Raw genomic sequence first — 16,728 nt, forward strand, 5'->3', positions numbered from 1 at the left:
GTATGTGAATATAACCTCCTCTGTCTGTAGGATTAACACTTACATTGTCATGTCTTTCAGCTTTTTAAAAGCTCACATCAGCTGATGCTGGCGAAGAATAAGATGTAGTGTTTTGTTAATCTGCACAAGTTGAGACTCTTTTTAACCAATAGTGTTTTTCTCATCTGTCAGTAAGCCCAGGACCTGGCAAGCACGAGAAAAAATGCTGCCTGGAATAGTGCAGCTTCTGCTGCTGCATATTTTTGTAACAAACCATGAAATGACCACAGTGGAGTTTGTGAAAGGAGATGTACAATTAGTTGATTTTTTTTTTCAAGAAGAATAAGATTAAGATCAGCTTGTAGAAGTTTAATAATATCACAACTTTACAGTTTTTTTCAGCTTGCTGACCCTGTCTTCTCTTGAGGAAAACCATAAATATGAGGAAACCATAAATGTGTCTTTGTAGTAGATAGATACTTTCTTAAAAGTGTACTGTGATCCTTCCCCTTTCTATTTTAGGGGCCGATTTTATCCATGTGCTCAGAGATACAGCTGAAGTCATTTGGACCTTGGTCTCCCCTTCTGTCCAGGCCATTTAAGCAGGGAAAAGTGTGATAGCAATATTTTATAGGAAGGATGAGGACAAAGGAGGGTGCCATGGATCTTTTGTAACTGTCAGTAGCCAAGAAGGTCCCTCTCAGAGCCTGTCTTGCTTAAATGATGTTTGGGATGTCAGACAAGTTAAAGTCTCTCTGCCCTCACCTCTTCAGTAGCTGAGCAGAACAACCTTCAAGTTAGGCACTGGAGAATTGGAAACTCAATCTGGCTACATTGTGAGATTAATTTTCCATCTGGGATTTGCACTCTTGCTATGTCAGCACAGGGATCAGACTGTTCCGTGGCCAAGCACGAGCATGTGGAGTCACAGCACTGTCTGAAATGCTTGAATGTCTTTCACACTGAAGTTTGTGAAGGACATTATGATCACTTAGTTGTGGGATTTGGTGCCACTAGTTCAGACCACTAGGACATACTTTTGCTGCCCTATATTTGAAAAAGTTTTATGTTTTACATATGCTGTTATCCTTGCTCCTAAGGTTTCTAGAGGGGTTTGTTTCTTAACATTTTCTCTCTTTGTATAGTTTAACAAGACTGTTTACTATCTCAGAGTGTCCAATACATTTTATTGTGGTTAACAGTAAAGACATTTTTCTTTATTCCCTTTCATATAATCACAGATCTGAAATGGTGAAGGAGAGATCCCATAACGTCTATTAGAAGGCAGCTGCATTTTTAAGGTGTTGTCTTTCCTCAGAATTGGAATCCAATTCTCATTCTCTTTTCTTTGTTCAATCATATGTTCTTGTTTCCTTGGTTTCTTTGATTAAAGCATATAACAACCATTCCCACCCCTTTCCTTCTTGTTTTGATACAACTTTTTACATGTCCTGTGCTTAAGTTTTCTGTGGCACAGTTTGAAGTTGGGCAATGGGATAAAGAGAATCCATATAAAATTCCTTTGTGGCTCTGTTTTGTTTTTACTGGGACACGTGTCCATGTAATGAGAAGCAAGACCATAATTGTCACTCTTGAGGGAAATAAAGGCAGAAAGGCTGACCACCAAGTGGGCATGGAAAAGCCTGACTTGCAGATTTTTGCACAAAGTTATTTCTCCAGATGAGGCTTGAAAAACATTGAAAGAGCACAAACAGGGAGAGCTGCTGTGCCCATTTCTTGCTGTGCCTTATAAGTGCACAGCAAAAGCGAGTTGGGTTGTTGTCTTAGGAATGATTTATGGGGCATGTTCTCAATGTGTAGCATTCCTGGGAGCTGCATTCCTCTGAGCATCACTAACCCTCAGTACAGAAATACCTCCTGACCCATGCAGGGTCTGTTTGTGAGAGCACCTGCTGTCAGCTGCTGTTTGCCACGCAGCTTCCAGAGAGTCCTTTGCCAGGTAGAGGTTTTAGGGAGGAGTGTGGGTGTGGGAGCTCTGGGGGAGCACAGTTTTTGGGCAAGGAGCAGAGAAAAGTGATGTGTCAATGGACTCCTCACTAATGAGGGATGGTTAGATCTGACCATGTCACTTCTTTGGGAGCTTGGGAAGCACAGGAGACCCCTTGAGGGAGAACTCTCTGGAAAATAAACCAACTTCTAATCAATAGTTTTTCCTTTTAAGAGTCTCTGCATGACAGGCATATGTGGGAGGGCTGTACCATTGTCCATCCCAACCTCTCCTTCCCAAAGCCATGGGGTGGATGATGATAACACTTCACCTTTAAAGGTGCCTTCATTGCCCAGCCCTGTAGCACAAACACCTTGGATATATTCAGCAAAATACTGCTGAGCCTTGTAGCCTGCAGACTCCTTTTGCTTTCAAAATGTCTGGTAAGACTTAATTTTTTCCTAATTTTCCCAGACTGGTGGTTTTCTATATGTTGTTGTGAAATCACCCATTCCTGTTAACTTTAAATAGTTTAGGTATTGGATGCTGTATCTTTAGACCAGACTGAGGGAAGCAGCTCATGTGTCTTCCAGCAGATAAATGAGATGTGTGTTAGGCTCTAGGTTGGGAGCTGGCACTTAGCTTAGGTGTGGGAGGTGAGTAATGGCCCTAAAGATGCTAAGCTGTGTGAAGCCCTTCTGATAAATGGGGCCTTTTTGTGATGAGCTCTCCTCACGTTCCTGGACTGGTTGACATAAAAGCTTTGAGCATACAAGCACATTACTCATTATTTACTGGTTGTGGTTGCAAGGTCATTTAATTTTGCAATAGTCCCATCTAAGGGATGATTCTTGCATTGCATGAAACGGAGACTGAGCAAGATTCATTTTTAAAATTTGCTTTGTATAACTTTGCCCCTGTAGATATTCAGCACATTTGCCATAAGACACTAAATGCCAAATGTGTGGCTTTCTGGACATGGACCTTCCACTCATCCCAGAGGAGAATCAGGCATGGAAAGAGAATAAAGATAGGAATGGGGCTTTTCTCTTTCAGCGCTAAATCCCCAATAGCCACCATCTCCTCCTCTCTGCTCTCACTCTGATGTTGTTTATTCTTTCATCTTGTACTTTTTGCCTCTGGTTTGTGCCTCTTTTTTGTTTAGTAACTTCCACTTTATCTTTTCCCATCTCTTGGTTTTCTGTCTTCTCCTTTCCTCTTTCCTCCCAACTCTTTCCACATCTCATTCACTTACCCCTGTCCTCACACAATGAAAGGCAAAGAGTCAGGGATGGTTTGTGGCTCAGTCACTGCTGATCCCTCACCTGAGGACCCCTCTGAAGGCTTGCAGGACTTCAGCAAAGCCTTGTGGCAATGCCCTCTGTTTTATGGCACAGCATATGAACACAGACTGGGCTGTGCCAGTCTTCTTGGATTGGAAGAGGGGAGATTTATGATGGCACTGATCACAGGGCTAAAATAAACTGTCCTCCCTCAGCCAGAGGAATAGGAGTTTGTAAATGCCAGCATTTTATACACAAACTGAAGGACAGGGCTGAGGGAGCCAGCTGCCCAGGTTAGCTGCTCAGAATCTGAACATGGCAAGGCATTAAAAGCAGAGAGCCAGAAGAAGTCATTTATATTAAAACAAACTCTGTCATGAGTCATTTGACTTCTTTTTCTCTTACACACACAGTTTATGTCCCAGGCCTTCTAAGGCCCGGCTAACATCTGATACTCTTTAGGCTGAGCTGGCTTTAGTAGGAGTGGGATCCCGCTTCCACTTACACTGTACCACTTAGAACTCTATTTAATATGAGTCTTGTGTTTACAGGCTGTAACTGTTACTTATTTGTCATTTTTATGGTAATAAAAAGATTGTTTGTCTGTGATTCAGTCTTTGCTGTGCTGTTGAATAGGTCTGTGTCCTTCAGCAGAGGAAAAGAGGGACTTTTGCTTTTCACCTCATTCATTTTTCTCATGCAGCTCCAGTCAGGTCAGCAGGCAAGAGGGAGTGCAGGTCCTTCCCTTCCCTCCCAACCACAGTCTCAGGCTATTGATGTCAGCAGAGCATCACTCCACATTTTTCACACCATTTGCAATGACGTGAATGTGATTTTTCTTCCCTGCTCCTGCAAAAGAGCCAATGCCAAAGTGTACCCTGTCTGCAAAATACAGCTTTGTCTCTTTTACCATTTTTCTTTTTTTTTTTTTTCATTCTCTCCTTTATCTCATCCCTTCTGATCCCAGGTTTTGTTTAAACATTTTTGCCAGGTGCAAAAAATAGTTAACTGCAGGTAGGAGATGTGAAAGGTGTATGAGTTCTTCAAGTCTTGTTCCCTGCTTATGCCAAGGCCCATAGAGATCTGAAAGGGGAGAATGAAACACAGACAAAGGGCAGGAAAGCTTTGTCCTACTCCAAAGTTTACAGGGAAAGGCTTCACCCCCTCCCCATCCAGCCTCCCTGGGCAAGGATAACCCTCAGGCCCCCCTGCTAAAAGAGGCTGCACCTTAATTAAGAGCATGACTCTTGTTCCCTCTAGTGGCTAATTACACAGCATCTCTCACACCAGTGTCATTCCACTGCCTTCCTGCTTCCCTGCCCGATTTTCCTCCCATGCACCCTTTTTTATATGTTTTGTAACTGTCTAAATGCCTCCAAATGATGGTATTTGCCATTCTTTGGATTGTGCTTCTCCCATGGATAGATGCGACGCAGCAGTTTAGGGCTGGAGAGGTTTTTGCTCCTGTTCCAGCCATGGTGGATTTTTCTGCAGCCTTACCAGGAAGGGTTAAGGAAAAAGGACTTTTCTTGGTTTATCAGCATCTCTGCTCCTATTGTAATTCCTTAAGTATGAACAGATATGGATGTCCAGAACTGCTGGACACCTCAAATCCCAGGCTTGTTTCATGTCCTGGAGATAAGGAGTGAGTTGCCTGGCTTTCCAGATCAAACAAACACCCTGTTAAAATGTAGTGTAGTGTTTCCTAAGGACACAGGAAAAAAGTCAGTGTTTGCCAAAGTAGTTGTTATTAACAGCCTGGTAATGGGAGGCGCTCTGTGCTAGTTCAAATTGACACAAACTTCTGCGGCACCAAGTTCTTCTGAGTATAAATAAAAGCAGAATTTTGCAATGAGAAAACAATCTGTGTAACCTAACTTGAAAGGCAGAGTACACAGACTTGATTCCCACCTTAGCCACTGACTTTGTCTGTGACTTTGGCCAAGTTGTGTAACTTTGTTCTTCTTCCTCCTGACTTGTGAAGCAGATTTAGTAATTTAGTTTGGGTTGTTGGATTAAAGTGGTAGAACAAAAAGTGCAAAGAAAATCTATGATGATGCTAAAGGTGTTGCTCTGGTGGGTTAAAATAAGTCAGAATGGAAAGGCTGTAGATTGACAACACAGTTACACATAATTGGATCCTCTTTTGACTTCAAAATCTTACTTTAGAACTGCAGTTTGTTATTGTGTTAATTTTCATTGCTATGCATATAATATGGAAGATGGTTTATATACTGTGGCATGGTCACAACTCTGATGCTTGTATCAAGTTTTAGTATTTACAGCATTCAGAACATTTAAAGATTGTGTTGTGCATCTGCACAAAAATGTACTTCATTTGCAGAATTCTTGTTTTTTAGAGAATATTTGGGAAGGCATGGGAGACCACATCCTTTAAAGGACAAATTCACTCAGGGTTTGGATTGGCAATTTCTTAGGAACAGCAAAGGCTAATTCCAGATCAGCATTTTCATTCCCAGCCTGAAGTTTTTGGTGTCTAACGCTGTGCCCAACACATAACTGAGGTGCTCTTCTTGCTCAGGTAGGGACCCTTTTAAACTGCAGTTGTAGACATTTCTGGAGACTTCTGAAAATCAGATGTTGCCCTTTTTTGACTGCACTGGGACCAGGATTAGCAGAAACAACAGATGCATCTTGCGTTGCTGAGCATTTTCTGAGGTGCATCTGAAACTGATTTGTGACAGGCCAGTAACCCAATGAGAGTAATGTAAAACATCCAGCAGGGTAAGACCTCCTCCTTAGAACTGTATCCTTTTTCTTGCATGCCTGGGTTGCATTTTTTTAAATTAAGTTACTGAGTTGTAGAATGACCCACATTCCTTTATTCCTGTAAAACCAGAATGACTGACAGATTTTAATTGCACATGCTCCTACTGTTTGTTGGGAGAGGAGGGGGCAGGATGGGATCCTACCAAATGTTTGAAATATTATGAATAAAGAAAAGATTGTTTAGCATGAAAAAAATGGCTTCTTATCAAGGATTTAGATAGATATGTTGCTGATCCTTTCTGATGTTATATAAATCTTCACTAATTATTCCAATGTCAATAACCAAGCCAGAGCAGAACAATGGACAAGTGTGTTTAGAAAGGTGTGCAGTAAAATTCAGACTTGCATCAGATAAAAGTAATTTAATATCTTTCCCTCCCTTCTAGACTTGTCACAGCCAAAGAAATACCTTTGAACAAAAACTAGTTGGTTTTTTTTTTTCAGATTTGCTGCATGAAGCAATTTCCAAAGTACAGAATTGCTGCTAATGGAAAAGCGAAACAAATCTGGGGTTTTGAGCTGGTGGAGTGTTCGTGCAAGTGATTAGGCTGTACAAAAGGAGCATTCATCTTGAAATGACAGATAAGTGCTAAGGACAGGACTGAAAACTGTAAATATGTTAGCACTTTAAGCGAGAGCACAGCTTCAGCACTTGTGAGACTCATCAGCTGCTGTAAACAATATGGATCTTTGAGCTGATCTCTGCCGAGATTCAGCACATCAGATAATGATAGAGTTGTTCATTTTTGCTTTTTCTGTTTTGGTTTTTTTTTCCCTTTCAGAAAGTACTTTCTGCAGAGAACAGGCCTGTGGTGCTGCCAGCACACACTCACCTCCCTCCTGGAGCAGCCACCACGGGCAGCAAAGGACAAACCCAGGGCTGGGCTCTGCCCCTCCCCAGTTCTGCTCCAGTCTGGAGCAGAATGTGCAGCTGCACTGCCACCCTCCTTGCAGGGCTGTGCCCCCACCCATGGCTGGGGAAGGCTCTTTGAGCTCCTCCAGCCTCAGTTCACAGTCAGGACACTTCTCCAAGTGTGATTTTGAAAGGAACCATTCAGGTGGTGGCAGCAGTTTCTCCTGTGGGGCTTTGCAAAGGGTTATCAGTGACTGAGCTGTGACAATGGAGCATTTCATGTTGGGAAAACTGCATACAATAGAAATTAATTTGAAACCAGTAAGTCCCCTTTGCAGAGGACATGATAAAAAGCTGGCAGCCCACCACAGTTCCCAACACTCACTGAGGTTCTGCTCAGTGACCTACAAGGGAAAAGCTCCATGAACCATTTGGGCCGCTGCTATTCATCTCTTTTCCCAGCTTGCTGTCTTTAAATAAAAGGACAGATCTTCAACAGCAGGAATTGGCTCAGTTCTTAGGATCAGCTGAATGGTGAAGCACAAAGTGGTTTTTCTTCAGTTGTGTCCCCCATTGGCCAGATTTTCCTCCTGAGTGTTTGGTATTAATCTTGTGGTGTTAGTGATTCCCATGGAATATGTGAGGTGCTTCACAGGATCACAGAATATTCTGAGTTAGATGGACCCACAGGGATGATCAAGTGAAGGGCCCCTAAATGGGGATCAAACCCACACCTCTGGCATTATCAGCACCATGTTCTGGCCAGCTGAGCTGATCTCAGGGCCTGTGTGGCTTAAAATTCAGGAGCCAATGAATCCAGTGACTGCAGTCAGGGAAGGCGTGCTGGGAAGAGCTTTCCCCATAAGCACTTCAGGAACAGTGGATGAGGAATTTCTCACTGAAGGGGCAAGGCTTGCTTGGAAGCAGGAGCCACAACATGCAGCTCACTGAAGGCTTCTTAAAAAGCTGGGAAAATAGGATGGGATAGCAAAGTAAAAGTTGGAATGGTGTCTGGCTGGATGTTGTAAGGTGAGAACATCCCTCTGGAAGGATTTGGTGTTGTTTCCCTTTCTTGGAGATAAAATGGAGAGCTCATAAACCAGCTCCCCAGGCTTCCCACCTGGCCAAAACTTGGAGGTGGGAAGGTGGAGACTGTCCTGGGTGCTTTTCTCTGTGGGATCTCAGCTTTCAGGATGGTGCTGTGTTGGATCTCAGGCTATGCCCAGCCCAGCTCTGGTGCCACTGGTGCCTCACTCCCACAGCAAATGCACTTCTAATTCCAACTGGGGTGCTTGCAGACAGAACCAGCCTTTGTTTTGGGCATGGGCAATTATAAAATGTGCTCTTTTCTGTTTGCCAAGTGAATACAAATGCTTTATTGGGACATCTGCTAAGGGAAAAGATGCCTGAGATACCTTTAAAACTCCTGCTGGCAGTGCTGGGTGACAGGTTTGGATTTGCTCAGTAACAGAGCTTATTGAATATTACTGTAATGAAAGGTTCTTTCTGGCTCTGGAGCAGGTGTGAATAAATAGTTCTTGGGTTTGGTTTTGTATTGAAAAACATCAGCCAGAGTGGTGATGAGGGTAACCTGACATTTGCCAATAAGAATAGTTTATTCCAAATTAATTTGTTCAGTTTGGTGCCTACAGGTTTTCAATAAATGTGATTGCAGTACACAGACAGTGTGCACATAAAGAGATTCCTGCTGACAGAAGTTTTAGTACTAAAGGGAAGTGTATTCACCATTTCCCAGTGGTCTCCAAAAGAGATACAAGCCAAAGTTTTTAGGAGCAAGGGGAGCAGAACAGCTATTCTGGTGTGACTTTTGCAGTTTCCTCCTATGAAACTCTCTCAGTTCTGTGTCCATGGGAATTCCACAGCTCAGTTTGAGCCTCTCCCTTGCTGCTATTAGAGCACATTTGGAACTGACTGGCCATCCCATCCTCAGACCAGGCTTCCCAGGTTCTTAAGGCATCCTTCCCAAAATAAAATTGTTTAGCAATATGTATCCAGCATTTAAAGTGCTTTTTTTTTAGAAAGAGCACTCTTGGAGGACAGTTCTAGTGGCAGAAGACAAATGAGAGCAGTAGCTTCTCACCCCTGGCTGATTTTCAGATCTGGAGAAGAAAGGATGCTCAGTTTTAAACAAAACAGGACAGTATCATCAGCTGATCACAGAATCATAGAATAGTTTGGGTTGGAAGAGACCTTTAAAGGTCATCTAGTCCACCCCCCTGCAATGATGAGTGTGCTTTGCTTCAGCTTCACTCAGTTCAGTCACTGCTAGCCTTTAATTTGGGAAAGAAAAATACTTTCTGGAGCAGTGTGCTGGAAAAGGTGGATGACCCCTTGTCTGTAGCAATCATGGCAAGGAAAGCAAATGTCTTGTGCCATGGACAGCTGATTTCTCTGTGCTGTGCTGAAGTCCCAAAAGAGTTCTATTTTTTCTTCTAGGATTTATTCTCTGCTCACTGCTCATTGAATATTTCTGTGTCTCTTAAATGATATTTTATTTTTTGTTGGACATGGGATATCTGTAAGGTTACTAAAAGGCTCTCTCTATATTTTAACGCAGTTTTCCTCTGTTTTAACATCTCAACCTTCTACTGGCTTACAGTAGTGAAAGACTTTTTCTAAAGGTCTCTTGTTTTTTATGAGCCCCTGTCCAAGGTAATTTCCCAAATGCAGTCCAGATTGGGTAAAATGTAAGCATATTTCTGAGGTATGGGTTTTTTTCTTTTAATAGTAAACCACACATCAGATGAACTAGTTAAAAAATATCCCAAATCAAAACTCACAGCAGGGATTTTCCTCATTAGCCTCAGGTAGACACTGGAGCATGGCAAAGAATATATTTGAAAGATGAGAAGGAAAGGAAAGGAAAGGAAAGGAAAGGAAAGGAAAGGAAAGGAAAGGAAAGGAAAGGAAAGGAAAGGAAAGGAAAGGAAAGGAAAGGAAAGGAAAGGAAAGGAAAGGAAAGGAAAGGAAAGGAAAGGAAAGGAAAGGAAAGGAAAGGAAAGGAAGGAAAGGAAAGGAAAGGAAAGGAAAGGAAAGGAAAGGAAAGGAAAGGAAAGGAAAGGAAAGGAAAGGAAAGGAAAGGAAAGGAAAGGAAAGGAAAGGAAAGGAAAGGAAAGGAAAGGAAAGGAAAGGAAAGGAAAGGAAAGGAAAGGAAAGGAAAGGAAAGGAAAGGAAAGGAAAGGAAAGGAAAGGAAAGGAAAGGAAAGGAAAGGAAAGGAAAGGAAAGGAAAGGAAAGGAAAGGAAAGGAAAGGAAAGGAAAGGAAAGAATAAATAGATGAAGAAGAGTGAAATATTGCAAATAGTTCTGCTTTTTTGATGGAGTAACCCTAAAGGAAAGTATAGGCAGAAGTTGGTTTTATGACAATCCCAGCTAGGTACCCCAAAAATGCTGAAACTGCCCAAAGTGGGGAAATGAACACAGACGTGTGCAGATTAATTACATTGAAAAAATGTTTTGACAGCATAAGTGAACATATGGAATGAATTGTGAGAACCTGATCCAGTTCCCCATGTGTAAATGATGCCTTAGCCATAGCTCATAAAGCAAATACAGATGCAAAAAAAAAAAAAAAAAAGGAAAAAAAAGCCCCTTTCCTATCCCCTCCCCCCAGTAAAGCCCAGTCTGTTGCCAGATGGCAAATAAAAGTTTGAACTTGGTGACTAAATGTGAGGAAAGCTGAAAGTTCATTATGGATGTTGAAAGAAATCAGCCAAATAAATCTGAATTTTACACCTTGGAGGAAGTGGTGCAGTTCAGCTAAATATTGAGTGGGGTGCCCAGCTGAGTGTCAGGATCCCCTGGGCTGGGTCTTCAGTGTCTCTGTTTTACCCTCCCTGGTCTAAATCAGAATCCTGGAATGGTTTGGGCAGGGACATCTCCCACTCTCCCAGGGTGCTCCAAGCCCTGTTCCAGCTGGCCTTGGGCACTTCCAGGGATCCCGGGGCAGCCACAGCTTCTCTGGACACCCCATGCCAGGGCCTCACCCCCCTCACAGGGAGGGATTTGTGTTCAGTTCTTGGTGTCTGTGTCCATGTGGAATCACACACCTGCCCTGACTGCTCCAAAGGCTTTACCTCCTAAAATTGAGGGTAGCAGCACTGGGACAGATGCTGCAAGCAGAGGGTGAGGAGGGGGCCAGAGAAGAAAAGCAATGTGTTGCAGGTTATGCAGAGTTGTTCCCTGGATTTGTTTGCTCCATCCCCAGGAAGGATGAGTAGGGGGAGGGTGGATTGGGCAGTGCCCAGCAGCAGGAGCTGGTGGAGGAATTTGCTCTCCTGGCTCCCAGTTGAGCTTGTGTTCTGTTAAACACAGCTATGTCAGCATCATATTTCCAAGCCTAAAACCTGTGTTAAATCAATATATTTTCATGTGGTTTCAATGGACAGACCTTCTTAGTCTGTTTTAACAGCGATGCTGTGCATGGTTAAATTTATTCCACCTCAGAAGGGGTGAGGGAGATGTGCTGCCAGTACCAGTTGGTGCTGGAGTAAGGAGCCCATTCCTGCTGTGGCATCAGCGCCATGGTGTGGGCTGGGACCTTCACATGCAGCCACTGAAGGGAACAGTCCCTTCATGGAGAAGCTGCACAGGCTCCTGTCAGGGGAAGAGCAGCCAAACCCTGCCCCAGACTGCTTGGGTGGTGCCCACAGACTTGATTCATGGCCCCCAGTGCCAGCAGTCTGTGAAGCTGAAACAGGAGCTGACACTTGGGCTCTTTCCATTGCCCAGGGAAGCTGAAACCCCTGCTAAGCTGTCAGGTTTGTGTCCAAGCAGCTTTGGGCATGAAGAGGTGCCAGCAGCAGAGCCCTCACAAAGCAAACTGCTTAATTATTTGCTAGTGAGAGGCAACTTGGGAGAGTGCAGACTCAAATCAACAACTAACCAACCTATATTTAGTAGCAGAGTGGCTGGAGCTTAGACCCAAACATAGTTTCCAGCTGATAGATGATGTGGCAATCAGAGCTGACCCTCGTCCCATTCTAAATTTGGGCTGTGGAATAAGTCATTAATATCATGGCTGGCAAGGCAAGGCACCCTTCCAGCAGCTGCCCTGCCACTGCTGCCCCTCTTAGGGCTGTGCCTGTGGCTGGCCAGCCTGGCTGGGCTCTGGGACACCAACCTGGGTGACCACAGCCTGGCTGCACTGTGCAGACACTGAGGAGAGGCAAAGTCGGTGCTCTGGAGGCAGAAGTGATCCTGTGGCCTTACCTGTGCTTGTCTCTGCTGCTCTGAAAGCTCTTTTCCATTTGATCTGGTACTAAGGAGTGGAAATCTTCTCTGGTGGTGCAGGGCAGGTTGGGTGATCCACCCTTCAGTGGGATGTGGAAGTGCAGGAGGGCTGGGAGCTCCGCGTGGCACCCACAGTGCAGAACTGGGGATACACCCTGAGGGTGCAAACTCTGTGCCCCAGCCAAACCAAACTGGGGAAATGGCACAGCCCACTGCAGACAGAGGTAACGGAAAATTAAAATAATAAATTCTGTGTCCCAGATAACTCCAGAAATCTCTTGAAACTTTCTGGAATCTGATTCAGCGCTGGAACCAGAAATGCACCTTTTCTCAGTGCTCAGGATCCCTCCAGTTGGCCTCTGTCAACTCAAGTTGGATGGTTGAAGGGTAGAATAATGTTGGGCTTCTTTTGAGCTGCCTCAGTGTAACAAACAAATGCATAAAATATTCCTCTAAGAGAGGCCAGTGCTGTTCCTGCACATATGGACAGAGAGATTCCAAAGGCCAGTGACCTTTCCTGGAAGACAGACTCAGGTTCTGAGCTGGTGTCCTGCTTGCCATCCCTCCATCCTTCCATCCTCTTCTCCCTCCTCCTCTGTATCTCATGTGCACAGACAGACAGAAACTCTTCCCCTCTCTCTCTCTCTCTCTGAGATTTGATACAGACACAAAAATTGAAGTTGGATCAGAGCAAAAGGAAAACAAAAACTTGTGTGAAAATTTTCACCTTTTCACTAAATGAATCAAAGCCAAATTTTCACACTTTGGTCTTAGGTGTGAATATTTTGCACACCTCTAATATTTATCCATAAAGTGTTTTAAAACTTGGCTCATTCCAGCTAAAAACCCACAGAGAATTGAGTTACAGATTCTGGGCTTTGTGCATGCTGCCAAGATCTGCCCCTATAACTCAAACAAATTTAAGGGGGGGAAAAAAACCACTAGAAAAATATTGTGTATGGTCCATCACATGCTTTCTTCATGCAGTCATATTCCACTAAAAAGTAATGTTCTGCAGAAATACACTCATGTAACTCCTGTAAACACAGATAAGATGAATTTTGCATCTCCAAAGCAATCTCTAAATAAAAGCTTAGGAGGAAATAGCAGCCTTGCTTAAAATTCTTATAGAAGTTTAAAAGTATTTCTTCAACATCAGCATTTCAAGAAATCTATTTATGCCCCTCAAATCCAAATATATCTGCCACTGAACTTCTTAAAATGATGCTAGAGACATCTGTTAGCTGAGTTTGTGTGTGTGGAATAGAGATGAGTGAGAAAGAGGTTCTTCACTGCTGCAGAACAATTGAAATTATTACATAGAATATTATTTATTTGTTGTGAGGACTAGAAGTGTAAGAAAAGTCACTGTAATAGTCTGAAGGTTAACACCTGCTGAATCCTGAAATCAGGACACATCTGGTAGGAAGAATGTTCCTACATTTCAGTCTGTTGTGAATGGGGCAACTTTTACATTATTTTTCTCCTGCTGCTGGATCTGTGACAGGAAAACTGGAGGGGTGAGAGTGCCCTGAGTGTGAGCATCAGATTCCCCAATTTGGTGCTTTGCTGCTCCGTGTGCAGTCACGTGCTGTCAGCCACTGAAATGGCACAGGAGAACCTGAAATGATCTGTGGTTGTTTCATTGTTAATAATTACCTTAGGTTAAAGTCCAGGCATTTCTTGGGATTACCAAAATGACTGAGTGGTGAGAACACAGCTGGGAAGTTGCATTTGTGCTCAGATGCCTTACCATTTAACTTTGGATACAATTGTTAAAACCTCAAAGAAAAAGCCCAATTGGGATTTTGTTGCTTGACTTTCTAAACTAAGGCTGGTGTCCCTAAATCTGATTTCTCATCTTCTGTGTACTTTCAGGCTCACATCCCATTAATTTGCAGTAATACTCAACCTATCATTCCTTGAGTCACAGCTGAAAATCAGACTTGGGGACTATTCTAGGTTGGGCTAGATGGTCTCCAAGGTCCCTTCCAGCCCAGTTGATTCTGTGATTCCATCCACAAGTGGGCTTCACTGGCCTCCCTGTGCAGTCCCAAGGGGTGTGGGCTCCTCCTGTGGGATGTGCTGGGTTTTGTGAGGCAGCTCTTGTAGGTCAGACAGTCAGAGAAGATGGGTCTCCCAGCCTGAAGGCGTTCCCTATGTGCACCTCCTGTGGCTTCTGCACCAGGCTGATGGGCTTCTCCTGCTGCCTCCTCCCACACAGGGTTAAAAACCTTTTCCTTCCCATTATTGAAGGGTCAACAGTTGAAATTTCCAGCTTTAAGATGCTGTGTCAAAGTTGGGCTTCCCTAGGAGATGGGATTTTCTCTGGGTTCCCATTGGAGACTCACTGCCTGCTGGGGCTGCCCTGGGCTCCTCAGCTGGGCAAGTGATGGATCCCCAGCCTCAGATGATGTGGAATGGAATTCAGCCACCAGGACCAAGTGGATTTGAGTGGCTGCTGACCTTCCCAGCAGCAAAATGGCACCTTGTCCTGAGATCTTGGTAGGCCTTGGGGAGTTTGGTTCCCTGTCCCTTCCCAGGCAGGGATAACCCCGCTGGGCTGGGTCTCTCCATGGAGAGCAGAGTGTTTACTGGCTTGTATCTGTCTCAGCGTTGACACTCCAACAAAAGATTAGAAATCATGAATGCATCCCTTTATTTCTGCTCCACAGTGCCTCTCTTTTTTCCTGTGTAAACCCTTCACTTGCCTCTTGCCCAGCCTTTAGAAACGATGATCAAATGCGAACTTTCAGGGTTTATTTATAGCATAGCCTTTATGGAAAGAGAGAAAAGAAATGATTAAAAAGCAATTTTACAAAATATTTTGTTTTAAGAGAGAATTCATTGTGTTTTAAATCACTGTATTCATTGTACTGTCTAGACTGGCAAACAAAGAAGATAGAGCGTCATTCAAATTAAGATTGTGAAATCCTTGGTGACTGGAATTATGGATTTGGATGTCAACCCTCAAACAAACTATTTCTGAACGGCAGTATTATCACTTTGCTATATTTAAGGCTTTGTTGGAGACAGAGCAGTGCACAAGGTTGATCCCATTCAGTAATGCAATTCTAATGTTCCTTTGTTTCCCGTTTCATTATAAATTCATATTTTCAATGTTCTGTTCCTCTTTGTCCCCAGAAAATTGTTGAAAAGACTCTCCTCTGGGAGTAAAGTTTTTTGTTCAAGCTAACAATGACCAAACTGACTTTAAAACACAGAAAAACACACAACTAAAATGTGAATTGAGAGAGGGAATTTATTTAAGATATTTTCAGCAACACAGAATGGGTGACTTGTTGAAAATTGCTGGCGGCTGTGTACTTTTTTGCCATGCTATTCCACAGAACCATGGCAGTTGCTGTGAGACTTTAATGCTGTGGATTCTCAAAGGTCTGTGTATTTTCAGTAGATTTAAAAATGCCAAAGTATTTTAGAGGATAAACTGGAAAATTGATAAACTTGGAAGTCATCCTCCTTAGCTCAGGGTGGATGATGGAGGTCCAGCAGAAGAGAAGCAGCATTTTCTGGAAGCTGTAAGAGTAAAGCAGAACACAGGAGTGTGGAGCACCCATGTCACAGGCAGAACATAGCCTGGGAATGGTGCTGTGTCCTGGTCCCGAGTGTGCACAGACGGGGGAATGCAAACTCTGGCCATCCCTTTCATTTTTGTTGTATCTGTGATAGGAAATGGATTTGCCTGTTTAGACACTTCAGATGTTATGGGTTTATTTTCATACAGTGTCTCCAGGGCAGTTCAAAAGGAGGTGTAAAGCAGGGAGCAGAAAGGAAGGTGACTCTTCCTTAGTGAGAGAGTGTTTCAGGGGGCTTTGTTGTCCCTAAGGCACAATGGAAAAGCAGTAGCCATTGTACCAGAGGGAATTGGCTTCTACTTTGAGTTGCCTTTTTTTTTTTCCTGAGTGTTCATTCATTTTTTTGGATAGACTGTAAATCCAGCTGGCCATGTAAGGGACTGGGTATTGTAAATAGGGACAATGCTTGAGCATTGTCAATGTCACCTGTTAAAGGCCAGGGAATAAAATGCCCATTTCTCTTACTGGGAAGGATATCAGCCTTTCCATGGCAGTATTTTAATCTGGCTGCTGTGCAGAGTCTCAGTGCCAGCAGGCTCACATGTCCCAGGCAAAAGAACACACTATCTCTCTGCAAGTGCTATTTCAAGGGTGTTTCTTGGGGAACCCAAGTACAATCAACCTCTGCACCTCTGCAGGAGAATGGGCATATGAGAGCACAGAAATGTTCCCTGCTGCTGTGTCAGCACCCTTAGCAGAGTGGAGTCCTGACTGCACACCTGGCAATGCTTCTGCCTTTGGTAGAGCCTGCCCTGGGCTAGTGACACTGCACTGACATTGCTCATCCACCTTGTGAAGTTCTGTGAGATCCTTTGCTGAGAAGTTCTGGATTAATGGAAAGCACAAATTTCACTAGGGCTGGTATTCCAGCCTGTAAAATCATCCAAACCTTTTAAAAATGTTCCAGCAGTAGCACAGGCTGCTTGTTCTCCAGGGTCATCCTCATTCTTAGACATTGCATTAAAACAGGTTCAGGTCCTGCATAGAAACTCTGAACCCTGATTTAGTCACACACTGACTCTTGAGA

At 43.6% G+C, this 16,728-nt stretch overlaps 1 protein-coding gene across 6 annotated transcripts in view; it reads left to right on the forward strand.

The window, feature by feature from the left end:
* Positions 1 to 16,728, forward strand: part of FGGY (FGGY carbohydrate kinase domain containing) — a 127,791-nt gene that overhangs the window by 108,806 nt on the left and 2,257 nt on the right. The gene's annotated exons all lie outside the window — the stretch shown is intronic.

This window comes from Zonotrichia leucophrys, chromosome 8, assembly GCF_028769735.1.
Source record: "Zonotrichia leucophrys gambelii isolate GWCS_2022_RI chromosome 8, RI_Zleu_2.0, whole genome shotgun sequence".
Taxonomy (NCBI): domain Eukaryota; kingdom Metazoa; phylum Chordata; class Aves; order Passeriformes; family Passerellidae; genus Zonotrichia; species Zonotrichia leucophrys.